This window comes from Homalodisca vitripennis, chromosome 3, assembly GCF_021130785.1.
Source record: "Homalodisca vitripennis isolate AUS2020 chromosome 3, UT_GWSS_2.1, whole genome shotgun sequence".
NCBI classification, from domain to species: domain Eukaryota; kingdom Metazoa; phylum Arthropoda; class Insecta; order Hemiptera; family Cicadellidae; genus Homalodisca; species Homalodisca vitripennis.
Window position 1 is genome coordinate 2959527 of NC_060209.1, and position 24849 is coordinate 2984375.

Sequence of the window (24849 nt, forward strand, 5' to 3'; positions counted from 1 at the left end):
CTCCTACTAACAATACGTGTCAGCACCAAGGTATAGCCTAGATCTGTCCCTATATTGTCAATCTCTAATATGTACGAACATAGATACACGGGAGTATGTTGCTCCTACCTTCTTATCTAATATTGTCTCCTACTAACAATACGTGTCAGCACCAAGGTATAGCCTAGATCTGTCCCTATATTGTCAATCTCTAATATGTACAAACATAGATACACGGGAGTATGTTGATCCTACATTCTTAACTAATATTGTCTCATACTAACAATACGTGACAGCACCAAGGTATAGCCTAGATCTGTCCCTATATTGTCAATCTCTAATATGTACAAACATAGATACACGGGAGTATGTTGCTCCTACCTTCTTATCTAATATTGTCTCATACTAACAATACGTGACAGCACCAAGGTATAGCCTAGATCTGTCCCTATATTGTCAATCTCTAATATGTACGAACATAGATACACGGGAGTATGTTGCTCCTACCTTCTTATCTAATATTGTCTCATACTAACAATACGTAACAGCACCAAGGTATAGCCTAGATCTGTCCCTATTTTGTCAATCTCTAATATGTACGAACATAGATACACGGGAGTATGTTGCTCCTACCTTCTTATCTAATATTGTCTCCTACTAACAATACGTGTCAGCACCAAGGTATAGCCTAGATCTGTCCCTATATTGTCAATCTCTAATATGTACAAACATAGATACACGGGAGTATGTTGATCCTACATTCTTAACTAATATTGTCTCATACTAACAAACGTGACAGCACCAAGGTATAGCCTAGATCTGTCCCTATATTGTCAATCTCTAATATGTACAAACATAGATACACGGGAGTATGTTGATCCTACATTCTTAACTAATATTGTCTCATACTAACAAACGTGACAGCACCAAGGTATAGCCTAGATCTGTCCCTATATTGTCAATCTCTAATATGTACGAACATAGATACACGGGAGTATGTTGCTCCTACCTTCTTATCTAATATTGTCTCATACTAACAATACGTCACAGCACCAAGGTATAGCCTAGATCTGTCCCTATTTTGTCAATCTCTAATATGTACGAACATAGATACACGGGAGTATGTTGCTCCTACCTTCTTATCTAATATTGTCTCCTACTAACAATACGTGTCAGCACCAAGGTATAGCCTAGATCTGTCCCTATATTGTCAATCTCTAATATGTACAAACATAGATACACGGGAGTATGTTGCTCCTACCTTCTTATCTAATATTGTCTCCTACTAACAATACGTGTCAGCACCAAGGTATAGCCTAGATCTGTCCCTATATTGTCAATCTCTAATATGTACGAACATAGATACACGGGAGTATGTTGATCCTACATTCTTAACTAATATTGTCTCATACTAACAATACGTGACAGCACCAAGGTATAGCCTAGATCTGTCCCTATATTGTCAATCTCTAATATGTACAAACATAGATACACGGGAGTATGTTGATCCTACCTTCTTATCTAATATTGTCTCCTACTAACAATACGTGACAGCACCAAGGTATAGCCTAGATCTGTCCCTATATTGTCAATCTCTAATATGTACAAACATAGATACACGGGAGTATGTTGATCCTACATTCTTAACTAATATTGTCTCATACTAACAAACGTGACAGCACCAAGGTATAGCCTAGATCTGTCCCTATATTGTCAATCTCTAATATGTACGAACATAGATACACGGGAGTATGTTGCTCCTACATTCTTATCTAATATTGTCTCATACTAACAATACGTGACAGCACCAAGGTATAGCCTAGATCTGTTTCTATATTGTCAATCTCTAATATGTACGAACATAGATACACGGGAGTATGTTGCTCCTACCTTCTTATCTAATATTGTCTCATACTAACAATACGTGACAGCACCAAGGTATAGCCTAGATCTGTCTCTATATTGTCAATCTCTAATATGTACGAACATAGATACACGGGAGTATGTTGATCCTACATTCTTAACTAATATTGTCTCCTACTAACAATACGTGGCAGCACCAAGGTATAGCCTAGATCTGTTTCTATATTGTCAATCTCTAATATGTACAAACATAGATACACGGGAGTATGTTGATCCTACCTTCTTATCTAATATTGTCTCCTACTAACAATACGTAGCAGCACCAAGGTATAGCCTAGGTCTGTTTCTATATTGTCAATCTCTAATATGTACAAACATAGATACACGGGAGTATGTTGATCCTACATTCTTAACTAATATTGTCTCATACTAACAAACGTGACAGCACCAAGGTATAGCCTAGATCTGTCCCTATATTGTCAATCTCTAATATGTACGAACATAGATACACGGGAGTATGTTGCTCCTACATTCTTATCTAATATTGTCTCATACTAACAATACGTGACAGCACCAAGGTATAGCCTAGATCTGTCTCTATATTGTCAATCTCTAATATGTACGAACATAGATACACGGGAGTATGTTGCTCCTACCTTCTTATCTAATATTGTCTCATACTAACAATACGTGACAGCACCAAGGTATAGCCTAGATCTGTCTCTATATTGTCAATCTCTAATATGTACGAACATAGATACACGGGAGTATGTTGCTCCTACCTTCTTATCTAATATTGTCTCCTACTAACAATACGTGACAGCACCAAGGTATAGCCTAGATCTGTCCCTATATTGTCAATCTCTAATATGTACAAACATAGATACACGGGAGTATGTTGATCCTACATTCTTAACTAATATTGTCTCATACTAACAATACGTGACAGCACCAAGGTATAGCCTAGATCTGTCCCTATATTGTCAATCTCTAATATGTACGAACATAGATACACGGGAGTATGTTGCTCCTACATTCTTATCTAATATTGTCTCATACTAACAATACGTGACAGCACCAAGGTATAGCCTAGATCTGTCCCTATATTGTCAATCTCTAATATGTACGAACATAGATACACGGGAGTATGTTGCTCCTACCTTCTTATCTAATATTGTCTCATACTAACAATACGTGACAGCACCAAGGTATAGCCTAGATCTGTCCCTATATTGTCAATCTCTAATATGTACAAACATAGATACACGGGAGTATGTTGATCCTACATTCTTAACTAATATTGTCTCATACTAACAATACGTGACAGCACCAAGGTATAGCCTAGATCTGTCCCTATATTGTCAATCTCTAATATGTACAAACATAGATACACGGGAGTATGTTGCTCCTACCTTCTTATCTAATATTGTCTCATACTAACAATACGTGACAGCACCAAGGTATAGCCTAGATCTGTCCCTATATTGTCAATCTCTAATATGTACAAACATAGATACACGGGAGTATGTTGCTCCTACCTTCTTATCTAATATTGTCTCATACTAACAATACGTGACAGCACCAAGGTATAGCCTAGATCTGTCCCTATTTTGTCAATCTCTAATATGTACGAACATAGATACACGGGAGTATGTTGCTCCTACCTTCTTATCTAATATTGTCTCCTACTAACAATACGTGTCAGCACCAAGGTATAGCCTAGATCTGTCCCTATATTGTCAATCTCTAATATGTACAAACATAGATACACGGGAGTATGTTGATCCTACATTCTTAACTAATATTGTCTCATACTAACAAACGTGACAGCACCAAGGTATAGCCTAGATCTGTCCCTATATTGTCAATCTCTAATATGTACAAACATAGATACACGGGAGTATGTTGATCCTACATTCTTAACTAATATTGTCTCATACTAACAAACGTGACAGCACCAAGGTATAGCCTAGATCTGTCCCTATATTGTCAATCTCTAATATGTACGAACATAGATACACGGGAGTATGTTGCTCCTACCTTCTTATCTAATATTGTCTCCTACTAACAATACGTGTCAGCACCAAGGTATAGCCTAGATCTGTCCCTATATTGTCAATCTCTAATATGTACGAACATAGATACACGGGAGTATGTTGCTCCTACCTTCTTATCTAATATTGTCTCCTACTAACAATACGTGACAGCACCAAGGTATAGCCTAGATCTGTCCCTATATTGTCAATCTCTAATATGTACGAACATAGATACACGGGAGTATGTTGCTCCTACCTTCTTATCTAATATTGTCTCCTACTAACAATACGTGTCAGCACCAAGGTATAGCCTAGATCTGTCCCTATATTGTCAATCTCTAATATGTACAAACATAGATACACGGGAGTATGTTGATCCTACATTCTTAACTAATATTGTCTCATACTAACAAACGTGACAGCACCAAGGTATAGCCTAGATCTGTCCCTATATTGTCAATCTCTAATATGTACAAACATAGATACACGGGAGTATGTTGCTCCTACCTTCTTATCTAATATTGTCTCCTACTAACAATACGTGTCAGCACCAAGGTATAGCCTAGATCTGTCCCTATATTGTCAATCTCTAATATGTACAAACATAGATACACGGGAGTATGTTGCTCCTACCTTCTTATCTAATATTGTCTCATACTAACAATACGTGACAGCACCAAGGTATAGCCTAGATCTGTCCCTATATTGTCAATCTCTAATATGTACGAACATAGATACACGGGAGTATGTTGCTCCTACCTTCTTAACTAATATTGTCTCATACTAACAATACGTGACAGCACCAAGGTATAGCCTAGATCTGTCCCTATATTGTCAATCTCTAATATGTACAAACATAGATACACGGGAGTATGTTGCTCCTACCTTCTTATCTAATATTGTCTCCTACTAACAATACGTGTCAGCACCAAGGTATAGCCTAGATCTGTCCCTATATTGTCAATCTCTAATATGTACAAACATAGATACACGGGAGTATGTTGATCCTACATTCTTAACTAATATTGTCTCATACTAACAAACGTGACAGCACCAAGGTATAGCCTAGATCTGTCCCTATATTGTCAATCTCTAATATGTACAAACATAGATACACGGGAGTATGTTGATCCTACATTCTTAACTAATATTGTCTCATACTAACAAACGTGACAGCACCAAGGTATAGCCTAGATCTGTCCCTATATTGTCAATCTCTAATATGTACGAACATAGATACACGGGAGTATGTTGCTCCTACCTTCTTATCTAATATTGTCTCATACTAACAATACGTGACAGCACCAAGGTATAGCCTAGATCTGTCCCTATATTGTCAATCTCTAATATGTACGAACATAGATACACGGGAGTATGTTGCTCCTACCTTCTTATCTAATATTGTCTCCTACTAACAATACGTGACAGCACCAAGGTATAGCCTAGATCTGTCCCTATATTGTCAATCTCTAATATGTACAAACATAGATACACGGGAGTATGTTGATCCTACCTTCTTATCTAATATTGTCTCCTACTAACAATACGTGACAGCACCAAGGTATAGCCTAGATCTGTCCCTATATTGTCAATCTCTAATATGTACAAACATAGATACACGGGAGTATGTTGATCCTACATTCTTAACTAATATTGTCTCATACTAACAATACGTGACAGCACCAAGGTATAGCCTAGATCTGTCCCTATATTGTCAATCTCTAATATGTACAAACATAGATACACGGGAGTATGTTGATCCTACATTCTTATCTAATATTGTCTCCTACTAACAATACGTGACAGCACCAAGGTATAGCCTAGATCTGTCCCTATATTGTCAATCTCTAATATGTACAAACATAGATACACGGGAGTATGTTGATCCTACATTCTTAACTAATATTGTCTCATACTAACAAACGTGACAGCACCAAGGTATAGCCTAGATCTGTCCCTATATTGTCAATCTCTAATATGTACAAACATAGATACACGGGAGTATGTTGCTCCTACATTCTTATCTAATATTGTCTCATACTAACAATACGTGACAGCACCAAGGTATAGCCTAGATCTGTCCCTATATTGTCAATCTCTAATATGTACGAACATAGATACACGGGAGTATGTTGCTCCTACCTTCTTATCTAATATTGTCTCATACTAACAATACGTGACAGCACCAAGGTATAGCCTAGATCTGTCCCTATATTGTCAATCTCTAATATGTACGAACATAGATACACGGGAGTATGTTGATCCTACATTCTTATCTAATATTGTCTCATACTAACAATACGTGACAGCACCAAGGTATAGCCTAGATCTGTCCCTATATTGTCAATCTCTAATATGTACAAACATAGATACACGGGAGTATGTTGCTCCTACCTTCTTATCTAATATTGTCTCATACTAACAATACGTGACAGCACCAAGGTATAGCCTAGATCTGTCCCTATATTGTCAATCTCTAATATGTACAAACATAGATACACGGGAGTATGTTGATCCTACCTTCTTATCTAATATTGTCTCATACTAACAATACGTGACAGCACCAAGGTATAGCCTAGATCTGTCCCTATATTGTCAATCTCTAATATGTACAAACATAGATACACGGGAGTATGTTGCTCCTACCTTCTTATCTAATATTGTCTCATACTAACAATACGTGACAGCACCAAGGTATAGCCTAGATCTGTCCCTATTTTGTCAATCTCTAATATGTACGAACATAGATACACGGGAGTATGTTGCTCCTACCTTCTTATCTAATATTGTCTCCATACTAACAATACGTGACAGCACCAAGGTATAGCCTAGATCTGTCCCTATATTGTCAATCTCTAATATGTACAAACATAGATACACGGGAGTATGTTGATCCTACATTCTTAACTAATATTGTCTCATACTAACAAACGTGACAGCACCAAGGTATAGCCTAGATCTGTCCCTATATTGTCAATCTCTAATATGTACAAACATAGATACACGGGAGTATGTTGATCCTACATTCTTAACTAATATTGTCTCATACTAACAAACGTGACAGCACCAAGGTATAGCCTAGATCTGTCCCTATTTTGTCAATCTCTAATATGTACGAACATAGATACACGGGAGTATGTTGCTCCTACCTTCTTATCTAATATTGTCTCATACTAACAATACGTGTCAGCACCAAGGTATAGCCTAGATCTGTCCCTATATTGTCAATCTCTAATATGTACGAACATAGATACACGGGAGTATGTTGCTCCTACCTTCTTATCTAATATTGTCTCATACTAACAATACGTGACAGCACCAAGGTATAGCCTAGATCTGTCCCTATATTTGTCAATCTCTAATATGTACAAACATAGATACACGGGAGTATGTTGCTCCTACCTTCTTATCTAATATTGTCTCCTACTAACAATACGTGTCAGCACCAAGGTATAGCCTAGATCTGTCCCTATATTGTCAATCTCTAATATGTACAAACATAGATACACGGGAGTATGTTGATCCTACATTCTTAACTAATATTGTCTCATACTAACAAACGTGACAGCACCAAGGTATAGCCTAGATCTGTCCCTATATTGTCAATCTCTAATATGTACAAACATAGATACACGGGAGTATGTTGATCCTACATTCTTAACTAATATTGTCTCATACTAACAATACGTGACAGCACCAAGGTATAGCCTAGATCTGTCCCTATATTGTCAATCTCTAATATGTACGAACATAGATACACGGGAGTATGTTGATCCTACCTTCTTATCTAATATTGTCTCATACTAACAATACGTGACAGCACCAAGGTATAGCCTAGATCTGTCCCTATATTGTCAATCTCTAATATGTACAAACATAGATACACGGGAGTATGTTGCTCCTACATTCTTAACTAATATTGTCTCATACTAACAATACGTGACAGCACCAAGGTATAGCCTAGATCTGTCCCTATATTGTCAATCTCTAATATGTACAAACATAGATACACGGGAGTATGTTGATCCTACATTCTTATCTAATATTGTCTCATACTAACAATACGTGACAGCACCAAGGTATAGCCTAGATCTGTCCCTATTTTGTCAATCTCTAATATGTACGAACATAGATACACGGGAGTATGTTGCTCCTACCTTCTTATCTAATATTGTCTCCTACTAACAATACGTGACAGCACCAAGGTATAGCCTAGATCTGTCCCTATATTGTCAATCTCTAATATGTACAAACATAGATACACGGGAGTATGTTGATCCTACATTCTTATAACTAATATTGTCTCATACTAACAGACGTGACAGCACCAAGGTATAGCCTAGATCTGTCCCTATATTGTCAATCTCTAATATGTACGAACATAGATACACGGGAGTATGTTGCTCCTACCTTCTTATCTAATATTGTCTCATACTAACAATACGTGTCAGCACCAAGGTATAGCCTAGATCTGTCCCTATATTGTCAATCTCTAATATGTACAAACATAGATACACGGGAGTATGTTGATCCTACATTCTTAACTAATATTGTCTCATACTAACAATACGTGACAGCACCAAGGTATAGCCTAGATCTGTCCCTATATTGTCAATCTCTAATATGTACAAACATAGATACACGGGAGTATGTTGATCCTACATTCTTAACTAATATTGTCTCATACTAACAAACGTGACAGCACCAAGGTATAGCCTAGATCTGTCCCTATATTGTCAATCTCTAATATGTACGAACATAGATACACGGGAGTATGTTGCTCCTACCTTCTTATCTAATATTGTCTCATACTAACAATACGTGACAGCACCAAGGTATAGCCTAGATCTGTCCCTATTTTGTCAATCTCTAATATGTACGAACATAGATACACGGGAGTATGTTGCTCCTACCTTCTTATCTAATATTGTCTCCTACTAACAATACGTGTCAGCACCAAGGTATAGCCTAGATCTGTCCCTATATTGTCAATCTCTAATATGTACAAACATAGATACACGGGAGTATGTTGATCCTACATTCTTAACTAATATTGTCTCATACTAACAAACGTGACAGCACCAAGGTATAGCCTAGATCTGTCCCTATATTGTCAATCTCTAATATGTACAAACATAGATACACGGGAGTATGTTGCTCCTACATTCTTAATCTAATATTGTCTCATACTAACAATACGTGACAGCACCAAGGTATAGCCTAGATCTGTCCCTATTTTGTCAATCTCTAATATGTACAAACATAGATACACGGGAGTATGTTGCTCCTACATTCTTAACTAATATTGTCTCATACTAACAATACGTGACAGCACCAAGGTATAGCCTAGATCTGTCCCTATATTGTCAATCTCTAATATGTACGAACATAGATACACGGGAGTATGTTGATCCTACATTCTTATCTAATATTGTCTCATACTAACAAACGTGACAGCACCAAGGTATAGCCTAGATCTGTCCCTATATTGTCAATCTCTAATATGTACAAACATAGATACACGGGAGTATGTTGATCCTACATTCTTAACTAATATTGTCTCATACTAACAAACGTTATAGCCTAGATCTGTCCTATATTGTCAATCTCTAATATGTACACATAGATACACGGGAGTATGTTGCTCCTACATTCTTATCTAATATTGTCTCATACTAACAATACGTGACAGCACCAAGGTATAGCCTAGATCTGTCCCTATATTGTCAATCTCTAATATGTACAAACATAGATACACGGGAGTATGTTGATCCTACATTCTTAACTAATATTGTCTCATACTAACAATACGTGACAGCACCAAGGTATAGCCTAGATCTGTCCCTATATTGTCAATCTCTAATATGTACGAACATAGATACACGGGAGTATGTTGCTCCTACCTTCTTATCTAATATTGTCTCCTACTAACAATACGTGTCAGCACCAAGGTATAGCCTAGATCTGTCCCTATATTGTCAATCTCTAATATGTACAAACATAGATACACGGGAGTATGTTGATCCTACATTCTTAACTAATATTGTCTCATACTAACAAACGTGACAGCACCAAGGTATAGCCTAGATCTGTCCCTATATTGTCAATCTCTAATATGTACAAACATAGATACACGGGAGTATGTTGCTCCTACATTCTTCTTATCTAATATTGTCTCATACTAACAATACGTGACAGCACCAAGGTATAGCCTAGATCTGTCCCTATATTGTCAATCTCTAATATGTACAAACATAGATACACGGGAGTATGTTGATCCTACATTCTTAACTAATATTGTCTCATACTAACAATACGTGACAGCACCAAGGTATAGCCTAGATCTGTCCCTATATTGTCAATCTCTAATATGTACAAACATAGATACACGGGAGTATGTTGATCCTACATTCTTAACTAATATTGTCTCATACTAACAATACGTGACAGCACCAAGGTATAGCCTAGATCTGTCCCTATATTGTCAATCTCTAATATGTACAAACATAGATACACGGGAGTATGTTGCTCCTACATTCTTAACTAATATTGTCTCATACTAACAATACGTGACAGCACCAAGGTATAGCCTAGATCTGTCCCTATATTGTCAATCTCTAATATGTACAAACATAGATACACGGGAGTATGTTGCTCCTACCTTCTTATCTAATATTGTCTCATACTAACAATACGTGACAGCACCAAGGTATAGCCTAGATCTGTCCCTATATTGTCAATCTCTAATATGTACAAACATAGATAGATACACGGGAGTATGTTGCTCCTACCTTCTTAACTAATATTGTCTCATACTAACAATACGTGACAGCACCAAGGTATAGCCTAGATCTGTCCCTATATTGTCAATCTCTAATATGTACAAACATAGATACACGGGAGTATGTTGATCCTACCTTCTTATCTAATATTGTCTCATACTAACAGACGTGACAGCACCAAGGTATAGCCTAGATCTGTCCCTATATTGTCAATCTCTAATATGTACAAACATAGATACACGGGAGTATGTTGCTCCTACCTTCTTATCTAATATTGTCTCCTACTAACAATACGTGACAGCACCAAGGTATAGCCTAGATCTGTCCCTATATTGTCAATCTCTAATATGTACAAACATAGATACACGGGAGTATGTTGATCCTACATTCTTAACTAATATTGTCTCATACTAACAAACGTGACAGCACCAAGGTATAGCCTAGATCTGTCCCTATATTGTCAATCTCTAATATGTACAAACATAGATACACGGGAGTATGTTGATCCTACATTCTTAACTAATATTGTCTCATACTAACAAACGTGACAGCACCAAGGTATAGCCTAGATCTGTCCCTATATTGTCAATCTCTAATATGTACAAACATAGATACACGGGAGTATGTTGATCCTACCTTCTTAATCTAATATTGTCTCATACTAACAATACGTGACAGCACCAAGGTATAGCCTAGATCTGTCCCTATATTGTCAATCTCTAATATGTACAAACATAGATACACGGGAGTATGTTGATCCTACATTCTTAACTAATATTGTCTCATACTAACAAACGTGACAGCACCAAGGTATAGCCTAGATCTGTCCCTATATTGTCAATCTCTAATATGTACAAACATAGATACACGGGAGTATGTTGATCCTACATTCTTAACTAATATTGTCTCATACTAACAGACGTGACAGCACCAAGGTATAGCCTAGATCTGTCCCTATATTGTCAATCTCTAATATGTACAAACATAGATACACGGGAGTATGTTGATCCTACCTTCTTATCTAATATTGTCTCATACTAACAATACGTGACAGCACCAAGGTATAGCCTAGATCTGTCCCTATATTGTCAATCTCTAATATGTACAAACATAGATACACGGGAGTATGTTGCTCCTACCTTCTTATCTAATATTGTCTCCTACTAACAATACGTGACAGCACCAAGGTATAGCCTAGATCTGTCCCTATATTGTCAATCTCTAATATGTACAAACATAGATACACGGGAGTATGTTGATCCTACATTCTTAACTAATATTGTCTCCTACTAACAAACGTGACAGCACCAAGGTATAGCCTAGATCTGTCCCTATATTGTCAATCTCTAATATGTACAAACATAGATACACGGGAGTATGTTGATCCTACATTCTTAACTAATATTGTCTCATACTAACAAACGTGACAGCACCAAGGTATAGCCTAGATCTGTCCCTATATTGTCAATCTCTAATATGTACAAACATAGATACACGGGAGTATGTTGATCCTACATTCTTAACTAATATTGTCTCATACTAACAATACGTGACAGCACCAAGGTATAGCCTAGATCTGTCCCTATATTGTCAATCTCTAATATGTACAAACATAGATACACGGGAGTATGTTGATCCTACATTCTTAACTAATATTGTCTCATACTAACAATACGTGACAGCACCAAGGTATAGCCTAGATCTGTCCCTATATTGTCAATCTCTAATATGTACAAACATAGATACACGGGAGTATGTTGCTCCTACCTTCTTATCTAATATTGTCTCATACTAACAATACGTGACAGCACCAAGGTATAGCCTAGATCTGTCCCTATATTGTCAATCTCTAATATGTACAAACATAGATACACGGGAGTATGTTGCTCCTACCTTCTTATCTAATATTGTCTCCTACTAACAATACGTGACAGCACCAAGGTATAGCCTAGGTCTGTCCCTATATTGTCAATCTCTAATATGTACAAACATAGATACACGGGAGTATGTTGATCCTACATTCTTAACTAGTATTGTCTCATACTAACAGACGTGGCAGCACCAAGGTATAGCCTAGGTCTGTCTCTATATTGTCAATCTCTAATATGTACAAACATAGATACACGGGAGTATGTTGATCCTACATTCTTAACTAATATTGTCTCATACTAACAGACGTAACAGCACCAAGGTATAGCCTAGGTCTGTCTCTATATTGTCAACCTCTAATATGTACAAACATAGATACACGGGAGTATGTTGATCCTACATTCTTAACTAATATTGTCTCATACTAACAGACGTGACAGCACCGAGGTATAGCCTAGGTCTGTCTCTATATTGTCAATCTCTAATATGTACAAACATAGATACACGGGAGTATGTTGATCCTACATTCTTAACTAATATTGTCTCATACTAACAAACGTGACAGCACCAAGGTATAGCCTAGGTCTGTCTCTATATTGTCAGTCTCTAATATGTACAAACATAGATACACGGGAGTATGTTGATCCTACATTCTTAACTAATATTGTCTCATACTAACAGACGTGACAGCACCAAGGTATAGCCTAGGTCTGTCTCTATATTGTCAATCTCTAATATGTACAAACATAGATACACGGGAGTATGTTGATCCTACATTCTTAACTAATATTGTCTCATACTAACAAACGTGACAGCACCAAGGTATAGCCTAGGTCTGTCTCTATATTGTCAATCTCTAATATGTACAAACATAGATACACGGGAGTATGTTGATCCTACATTCTTAACTAATATTGTCTCATACTAACAAACGTGACAGCACCAAGGTATAGCCTAGATCTGTCCCTATATTTTTAATCTCTAATATGTACAAACATAGATACACGGGAGTATGTTGCTCCTTACTTCTTATCTATTATTGTCTCATACTAACAATACGTGGCAGCACCAAAGTATAGCCTAGATCGGTCCCTATAGTGTCAATCTCTAATATGTACAAACACAGATACACTGGAGTATAATGTTGCTCCTACCTTCTTATCTACGAATATTGTCTCCTACTAACAATACGTGGCAGCACCAAGGTTTAACCTAGATCTGTCCCTATATTGTCAATCTCTAATATGTAAAAACATAGATACACGGGAGTATGTTGATCCTACATTCTTAACTAATATTGTCTCATACTAACAAACGTGACAGCACCAAGGTATAGCCTAGATCTCTCCCTATATTGTCAATCTCTAATATGTACAAACATAGATACACGGGAGTATGTTGATCCTACATTCTTAACTAATATTGTCTCATACCAACAAACGTGACAGCACCAAGGTATAGCCTAGATCTGTCCCTATATTGTCAATTTCTAATATGTACAAACATAGATACACGGGAGTATGTTGATCCTACATTCTTAACTAATATTGTCTCATACTAACAAACGTGACAGCACCAAGGTATAGCCTAGGTCTGTCTCTATATTGTCAATCTCTAATTTGTACAAACATAGATACACGGGAGTATGTTGATCCTACCTTCTTATTTACGAATATTGTCTCCTACTAACAATACGTGGCAGCACCAAGGTATAGCCTAGATCGGTCCCTATATTGTCAATCTCTAATATGTACAAACATAGATACACGGGAGTATGTTGCTCCTACATTCTTATCTACGAATATTGTCTCCTACTAACAATACGTGGCAGCACCAAGGTATAGCATAGATCGGTCCTTATATTGTCAATCTTTAATATGTACAAACATAGATACACGGGAGTATGTTGCTCCTTTCTTCTTATCTAATATTGGCTCCTAATAACAATACGTGGCAGCAGCAGTCGTTATCAGTCAGCCGATGCGGAAGTTTGTTTTCGCTTAGATAAAATCGCTGTAGAGCAGGTTTTTATCCGGCCTACCCACATGTGTTGTCATGTGTCCCAAACATTTATCATTTAGTGTTTAACATATTTTCGAGTAATTAATATTTTCGTTTCTTTTTCACATGGGCGTGTTTTATGTTTTTTTCTAGCTGTGTATTATTCACTTTTGTTCGTACCATAAATAAATATGGGGGCAATAAGTGTGGTTTGGACTTTTCTTGTGTATATGAAGTGGCCAAATGTTCAGAATGTTATCTATAATACTACGCTGGTTGTTGTCGCATCATAACCGCGGCAAAATTAGCGACATTAATCGCAGCAAAGACTCTGTGGCGATGTGATGCGTGCGCTAGCGATGCGGTGTCTGTCAGCAGCCGTTCCGACACTGACGACCCGTCTATCGTCGAACTATTTAAAAATATTCAGTTAGAAATGGGTAGGAATAGAAGGCCAACAGTGAAAACTTCGTGGATCTCAAGAAAACTATGGAGAGCATTGAGAACTCTCTTTTGACGTCAAAGCTAGACTGGTTACTTTGGAGCAGGGAAATAATATATTTAAATATGAGTGCAATCAACTGAAAGAAAATAATATGTGTTTGGAGAGCCAAATCAGCGATTTCAACAATAGTTTAGAGGATTTAAAACAATATTCCCGGAGCCATAATTTAGAAGTTCGAGGAATTCTTGTCACAAAATAACTAAAAAGGAGAATTCTTTTAAACTATTGGCTATCTTTTAAAGCATAACTCTATGATAGCCAATAGTAACCAATACATCTATAAGGAAAGAATAGCATTAAAATGTAATGAAAACTTAAAATAAAATTGTTAAAATAAAAATAATTATACTACAATGACACGATGAAAAAAAACTTTCGTGGGCATAAAACGAAACCCTTATATACCACACTTACATTTGATAATACGTATGATAACAGTGTATTACTTAGTGAATAATATCCTATTATATCCTATACAATAGTTATACCTAAATTTGACTCATACACATTTATGATTACATGTTTATGTAATCATTGGCCAGATCATTGTATCGATTATATTGGCCAGATACAATACTTAGTTGTAGGTGACATGCTTGGTAGGATGAACAGCAGTCTCCCCTATTTCTCAGTGCGAGTGCAGTCCATGTCCTGACTGACGTCTCCCACAATCCTGTCCACGTCCCGAGGGCACCAAACTCTAGTAGCATTGGCGTTCTCACACTTCCGCACAGCGATCCTGCCATCCCTGGACCACGCAGCGAGCAGCTGACTTTGAGTATCCGAGGAGCTTGTTGTTTGTCGTCAAGTGTTCATTTATATAGACAGGTGCGGGGCTTAGTGGCGAAGCCAGGTCCGTAGTCTGTAGCCTCCTCTTCTTAGCAGCAGAAAGCCACTGGTTCCTTATCGAGCGAGACAAGACCTGTATTGTTAGTAGGAGCCACTATTAGATAAGAAGGTAGGATCAACCTACTCCCGTGTTTATAAAACATGGCTTATCTTGACAATAACTCCATTGGTTAGTATTTTATGTTATGAATTGTTACTTATAGTTATAATATATTAAAATTAGTTTTACGTAAAATATTGCCATTTTTAACTAACTAACTGAACGACCAATAACAATACACAAATAAATGTTATTTTACGGCCAGTTAGTCAATGTTTCCATCTCAATGTATTTATTGGTAAATAGCAAACCCTAGTTATTATCTCTTCTCCGCTTTTTTTAGCTTTCATAGGTAACAAGTTTATTGACGTTCATATTTGTTACACATTACAACTATTAAATCTTTAATGAAGCAATATACTTGTTTAGTATAAAAGTAAAAGTTGAGTATTTCTGTATAAGTTTAATAATTGAAATTTTTATAAAGTAGTTTGGACTTTTTAGAAATTTTGAGTTTATATTTGTTATTACTCTAAATAATTCCAATACTAGTATAAAATACGATCAGAATATATAAAAACATTCAAATGTAATTTCTTACCCGACGAATCAGTGATTGGGAAATACGAAACAAAAGAGTCCTAAAATTCAACTTTGTAGAATCTCAGTAAATTATTATTGATTACCTTTATTTTCACAATCTATTGCTATATGTAAACAAGACTTAAATAAATTGTAAGCGGCCTCTTACAGTTCACATATACTTTTAGATTAAGGAGTAAAATATCTGTTTGTACATCGTCAAATTTTTTGCTAAAAAAGTGTCATTAGCTTTTCCACATTACCTTAAATATAATAGTTAAAAAATGCTTATATGTATATACGCCCTACTTTCATGGACAACTCGTATGGCCAGTACAGGTGGCCGCGATACTTTCATGGACAACTCGTATGGCCAGTACAGGTGGCCGCACTACTTTCATGGACAACTCGTATGGCCAGTACAGGTGGCCGCACTACTTTCATGGACAACTCGTATGGCTAGTACAGGTGGCCGCACTACTTTCATGGACAACTCGTATGGCTAGTACAGGTGGCCGCACTACTTTCATGGACAACTCGTATGGCTAGTACAGGTGGCCGCACTACTTTCATGGACAACTCGTATGGCTAGTACAGGTGGCCGCGCTGCTTTCATGGACAACTCGTATGGCTAGTACAGTTGGCCGCGCTACTTTCATGGACAACTCGTATGGCTAGTACAGGTGGCCGCACTACTTTCATGGACAGCTCGTATGGCCAGTATAGATGGCCGCACTACTTTCATGGACAACTCGTATGGCTAGTACAGGTGGCCGCGCTGCTTTCATGGACAACTCGTATGGCTAGTACAGGTGTCCGCACTACTTTCATGGACAACTCGTTTGGCCAGTATAGATGGCCGCACTACTTTCATGGACTACTCGTATGGCCAGTATAGATGGCCGCACTACTTTCATGGACAACTCGTATGGCCATTGCAGATGGCCGCGCTACTTGCATGGACAACTCGTTTGGTCAGTATAGGTGGCCGCGCTGCTTTCATGGACAACTCGTATGGCCATTGCAGATGGCCGCGCTACTTTCATGGACAACTCGTATGGCTAGTGCAGGTGGCCGCGCTGCTTTCATGGACAGCTCGGCGGCCACATTTTTTGTTTGCCTCCCCATAAGATCTTGCTTCATCCTCAAAAGAAGGTGGTGAGGACTATTTTTAGAGTAGCACTACAAGAACGTTGTAAGCCTTTATTTGTTTATATCAAATTTTAACAATCATTAATCTTTACATATACCTAATTTTAATATTCACTAAAACTAACATCCATATTCATTCAAGCAGGGATACAATTCATAATCACTTAACACGCAATAGATAGAAATGAGATATACCTCAACATAGATTGGCTAAAATTGGATCATCTCACCAGAGAGATGTTTTAACAAAGTACACAATTCAGGAAGGGACACTTGTTTAACAATGTTTAAAAAACAGGATCTTTGATTGGCTACAAAGAAATCCGTTTATACAATTTACGAATTTTCAAGCTGTGATGTGGAGTTAATGTATTAATATATTTTATAAATAATCTATGTTAAGTTCAATTAAAAATAATGTGAACTATTTTAATCATACTGTTTGAATCTAATTGTGTTATATTAATTATATTTATTGACGATTCCTATTTCAATTATGTATTGATCAATTGAATAAAGAATATTGACTCTGAATGAAATGTTTAAAGAAGAAATCAAAAATAGTTTAAAATTTATTTCAAAAGAATACTGCTAATACAAAGATAAACAGACATTTGGGAAATGTAACTCTTATGCGTGTATTTAATGATATGTAAATAAAATAAAGTAGACTTTTACAGTTATGTTATAATCAAACATGAAATATTTTACATATTTCTCAGTCTTAAAAGTTTTGTAGGAAATATAACTTTTAAAAATACATACCTATGTGTAGTCAGGAATAGTTATCACACATCTTCTAGTATAAGATTATAGGTTCCTATCCTTTGTATCACTTGTATCACTGTATAGGCCCACTACGCATCATTAGTCTTAATTGCACAGTCAATGTTTCGAGTAGGATTATGGGCTAATATAAAGTTTATTGCGTTACTTAAAAATTACTTTCAAATAAAGTTACTCAGTAGGTTTCAGCACTCAACATTCGTTATATATAAGATATGTATAAATAACAAATCGAATAACAAGTTATATATACTGCTTTCGAGTACATAGAGTTAATAATAAAACAACAATGAATTAAAATTTTGTCTAGCACCATTTACAATCTGAAATAATAATACAACTTTGAAGTCTAACTTGAAAACTTAAGACATTGAGAAAGAATTGACCAATTATTTTGGTAGAGGATTATTATACAAATATTTAAATCATGTAGAATGTTTTATATTATTATTAGTAGATACACACGCAATCTCGTAATAAATTCCAGAAGCAGGCACATTCCTTTTAAGTGATTTCCTAATACTCCTAAGTTTTGTGACAGTCAATGAAAAAGGTTTAAGTCCAATTAAAATTTAAGTTTAAATAAGCGTACATTTGAAGTCCTTGAGTCATAAATTAGAACATTTTTTATAATTACTGTGAAACCTTGAAAATCTCTCGAATGGTAAAGTATTTTAGAGGCAATTAACCCTCCATCAGGCGCTTAAAATTAGAAACACCATCAGGCGCTCACGGAGGTTTCCTCCAGGTTAGCGAATAATGGATATCATAGTCGTTTAAACTGTTTTTATTTGTTTACATATTCATACTGATTTAAGTACAATATAATATATTCATTTTTAGAAATTAAATAAAAATTACTCTCTTATGTAATGAATTTTCCAAATAAGAAATTCAAAATCTTAAAAAATTCTATTGTATAGTAACAACATGATTTATTTTAAGGAATAATGCAATTAATTGTAAATATGTTTAACCTGCTGTAATAATATATGGAAATTAACTTAGTTTTTAACTTCTTACAAAAATAACATAATTCAATTCTTGAGATATTATACAGTTGTAATTTCAATTATTACTCTGAAATCAAAATGTAATCTTTTTCAACATTTTTTTACACACTACACAAAGTTTCAAAACATTTTTCTTCCGGTTCTTATAACGACAATGTTCACTCCATAAACAGTACTGAAATGTTCCCTAGCACACTGGTACTGCACTGACAAGTCTCTCGTCTTCATTCTCCATTTCACAAAATTCAAATAAAATATATTGTAAAACTTAAAAAGAAACCATCACAGGTCACACATTTAGGCGCACACGGATTATTACTCCATAAAAACTATACACAATAAGGCGCTCACGGAGATTTCGTCCAAGCACTACAAACACAACATCGGGCGCTCACGGAGGAATCGTCCAGTCTCGCACGGAAGTAGACCTCATACTGACAGATTTTGTCAAAGATAAGCGGGAGGCTATTTTTTCGCTTCCCCGAAAGATGCTCGTGAAGTACACTGTGGGAAACTACTGCCAACATCGCAAAAGTAATACTATTTTTAATAATAAAAAATACACGGAGGAAAACTCCGTTTAGCGCCCGATGTAGGGTTAAGCTACAGGTCAGCCTAGGATCGAAGTTCTTAGCTGCTCAGTTGACAAACTTATGATGTAGTACTTGTAGTATATTTGAAAAATTAGTAGTTAAGTTAGAGCAGTTCAGTTTTTATATGGTGTATAATAGCCATCTGATCATGCACGTAACTTATATATATAAGTTACATGCATGATCAGCTGGCAATTATATTTAGTAATTGATAACTCTAAAAATTTATTTCTCAATTGATTTTCAATAATATTAACATACTACAAAGGTTCAATATTAAACTTATTGCTCGTATGTCTCGATAGAATTAGATCTCAAAAGCAGTAATTAACATACAAGAGACTTAGACGAACAAACTACAAACACACAGTGAGTAATGTATGTAAATGTAGGACAAGTTGGGAGTAGCGCCCAAGCAAGTGTATGTAAATGTAATGAAACATAAACGTGATATTCTTTAGGCACTTAAATACTCACACGTTTGGTTTTTGTTGCAATATTGTTGTTACCAGTTGTGTCTACTAGTACAAAAACATGTTCATTCCAATACAGTCTTATATAAACAATAACATTATCTACATCCATTTTAATGTGAATTAATATTATTATTTAATAAAATATTTAATTGTATTTAAATTGAAACCAGTCGAGAGCCTACTTATTAGAAGGTTACTGTCTACTGAAATGTAAAATATATTCTAAACTATGTAGCTTGTAAACAGATAAACGTTTAAATTTGATTTGTTATGACTGGTAAATAACGGGATAAATGTTTGGTATTCACTCTGGTTTAATTTGTATATGTACACATTATGGTTGAAGTGGATTGCAATGAGTGGCGATAGGGTGCAAATTGTTTATTTTTTAAGTTTTCTCACTAACAGAAGTTAATTTATATAGCCATATTTGGGTAAACAGATTAAACAAGATTAAATCTGAAGCCAGATAAATCTAAAATCGTAACCAAATGAAATCTGTTTTCTGACTTACAACTGATATCTATTTTGCCATACATTACCTTAATACCTTCCTCTCGATACCTACCAACAGAGCTGGAATGACAATTCAATTTAAAATTTAAAACCCACAACACAAAACTATATATACAAACTATTTACAATCTACTATATGGTGGTGGACACGGTCAAGGTTGTTACGTCCTCCTCAACGAACTCATTGATGTAGTAAAGGGGTCGTGCCTTTAACCAGTCTCATCACTGACTCGTATTGTTTCGCATCCAGGACTTTGACATTGATCGGTAGCCTATTAAAAAGTTTGATGGCCAGGTTGAGGAACTGTTATCAGACTTAGTCGAGTGAAGGGAGTGTTGATTTCTTCACGTTGTATGGTCCTTTAGAGGTGATTCTGTCCCCTGGGTTCAAAAAGCCATAGATTACATTTCACATATAGGACACTGTTTAGGATGTATTAGTCATAAAGTGTCAAACTTCCAAGGCACTAAAACAAGGGCTGACAGTGGTCCAACCTTTCTCTTCTCGCGATAGCACGGCCTGCACTCTTCTGGAGCTTGAAGACCTCAGAGCACCCAGGTGAATGGCCCCATAGTAATAAGCCGTAGATCAGATGGCCTTGAAATAAAGAATATTAGGCCACCAACAGGTATTTTCCAGCTACTAGATTTACCAATTTGCGCAGCAGGTAAATCACACTTGTTAACTTAGTGCAGATGAACTCAACAATCCCTAAGACCTTGAAACTTTGGCTGTTCTATACCGATTGTGGGCCCAATGCGCTGGGTTTTCTCCTCATTAAGCTTAAGCTTGTTGCATGGAAACCAAGGCTTTACTTTGCTGAGTAGGCTGGCCGTCTCCCTGATCACTCAGTCCAGCGGCGTCCCTGTGTGACAGATGATAGTATAATCAGCGAAGAGGAGGACTTTCCCATTCAAACTGAGATCGTTGATAACAACAAGCAACAAGACTGATCCGAGCACAGAGCCCTGTGGAACTCCATGCCGAACATTGCAGGGAGTATCATGGACGAAGAGAACCTGTTGGCTTCCACTGTAATAAGATTTGAAGGTGTCAAGGACCACATCGCCAACTCTGTATTGCTACAGCTTGCCAGGATGAATTTTGTGTGATATACAATCAAAAGCCTTGCTAAGATCGTAGAGGGCCAATGATGCAAAGTTCCTATCTTCAAAGGCCGTTTTTATCTTATCTACCAGATCCATTACAGTAGTTGTTGATCTTCCACGGCGGAACCCATGCAGATTTGAAAGGATTTACAGTTTTCCAGATGGTACTGTTTCCAGAATTTTGGAAAATTCTGGAAGGATGCATATCGGCCTATAGCTCTCCATGTTTAGGGTCGCTCCTCATGAACACTAGCACATTGCGTGATATACGAGGAAGTCAGGAAAATAGCCAAATATGAGACAGTTGTTGACTATTGTAGACACTGGAGCCGCTATGACATCTATGACTTTACGAAGCACAGCCACAGAAACACCATAAACATATGAGCTATGAGAGTTCCTAAACCATCTAATAAATTTACAACTTCTTGAATTGTCACAAAACACCAACTAGTCATGTGGCGTTTGCCACTTTATTTTGTTGGCCGTTGGACGGGCCGGGGGCTGTTTCCCTACAGCTGGTCGAGTCGTCTGTTTTTTCCAGATGGTTTATCTCTATTTCTAGATGTTTCTGTGGAATTCTGCCTGTTTGATTGGTTCTAGTTTTCAGGTTACTAGATATCTGGAATTAGGTTTCTTGCTCCCTTCTCTTCTGGCTTCCGTAGGGCGAGGACATCTTAGAGTTTCTGTGGTCGGAGTTTTATGATCAAAGCTGGCTGCCCGCTCCCTCGACGAACCAGCACGGTGTTTTGGTTTTAATATCGTGGGCTCTACCTTTCTAATCAACGTTTCACGACCTCGTTTAATATTTAGGACCCAGTCGTTCCAAATTCAGTGTACAATTTCGTCGCAAATTGGTAGCAGATCGTGGTTTGAAATGGAAGGCTAGGCTTGCCGGTGGGAGCGGAAGAATTCTACACAACTATGAGAGCCAAGTCCTAGTTTTAAGTTTTTTAAGGGGTAGACGTTTTATAATTTTTTTTTAGTTTTCTAAACTTTCCTTACTGTGTTTTTTACTCAAATGTAGATACTTTTTCGAAGTAGCATGTTTATAATGTGCAGGTCTGAGCCAAGCAGTTCTTGCAACCAACTGCAACCTAAGACTAGTTCTATAATTATTCAAAATGTTGAGTTGCAGTATTTCTTAAACTTTATTAACCTGTTCTCACTAATTATTTAGGCATAGGTAAATGGTTGATATTTTTTAAACTTAAAATTTTACTTTAAACCAAATTGATACATTTATTTACTGACCAAGTTTAACTCTTAACCTATCTTTTAACACCACCTACAGGGTAGCCTCTGGGTTTAACCAAACCTTGTACTTATTTATTTGTACTTTTTAAACCTAGCTAGCACCTTTTGGTATATTAATTTAGCCTTGGCTCAGATGGGTCGAAGAGAAGGGCAGATGCAGTTGTTGGCCGTTTATTTTACTGCAGCCTATGAAATGCCTACTATTTGTTTTTAAAGTTTTTAGCTTTCTGGTTACTATTTAAAATCCCCAATCAGTTTCACCAGATTATTTACTATGGTTTGGCTTATAATGAAAAGTCTTCTTGTTTTTTATATAAATTGCATTCCTTTCCAATCTTTCACCTCTTCATCTGAATAATTAAAACTTAACCTCTCCACACCAACCCTTAGTTCCTAACGCAATTTATTTATGTTATTCATACTTGATTTATTTATTTATTCTTCCAGCGGAATTACACCACTTGTACATGTTTTAAGTTAATAAGAGCACTAATATGATGATTTTTTGTCTACTGTGTTGTGTTGAATTTATTCAAGTCTTACAATGTATTGTTAGTTAATGTTAGTGTACACACAAAGTAAGTGAAGTGTTACTGTTAAATTTATCTGATAATTTTTCTACTTAGAACTATGTCAAACTTTTATGTAGGCCTATGCTATTTGAATGTTCAGGGCAATTCAAACTTAAAGGGTTGATTTATTCTAACAGTTTGCAATTTTTTCTAAACCTTCTTCAAAACTTTAATGTTATTGTAAAAATAATTCTTTTATAGTCTATTATTAAAAGCCTTTTTTTGCTTCTTTTGACTAGTGCCTTTTTAATTTAAACAGTTAAACTTAATATGGAGTACACCTTTAGTTTGAACAATTAATAAAAATAACTTAGACCTAGGTTTGTTTTGTAATTATTATGAAGTTGCAGCTTGGGGTTGGATATGACGTGCTGACATACATATAAGTGGTTTAATTACATACAAAACTAAACTTTTCTTTCCAAAATGTTGAAACATCCTTCTTTTGCAAACTTTTAAAACTATAGTTTGCCACCTATATGGTTCACTGTTAGTTAAAAAAAAATTTAGGTTAAAAAAAACTTTATAAAATACCAAACCCTAGTGGACTCTTTGGATTGATTGATATGTCAGCTTGCTTAAATCAACTTCGGGTGTTTAACTTACCTAATCTTCAGTTTAGGCTAATTTAAACCTTAAGTAGTTTAATTTATATTTTTTCCTCTGGTCTTTGTTTCTAAATTTTAACTTTCACTGGGTTTTTTTGGAGTCATGGTCTCAAAAGAGATTTTTTTGGGGGGTGTTCTAAATTACTTACAGTTTAAAGGGAGAGTTTACTATTTAGACTTGTGTCTTATTCACTTGGGCCTTGTTGAACTTTATGTAGTTACCTGTAGCGCTACTATACGCCTTGCACCACATATTTTAT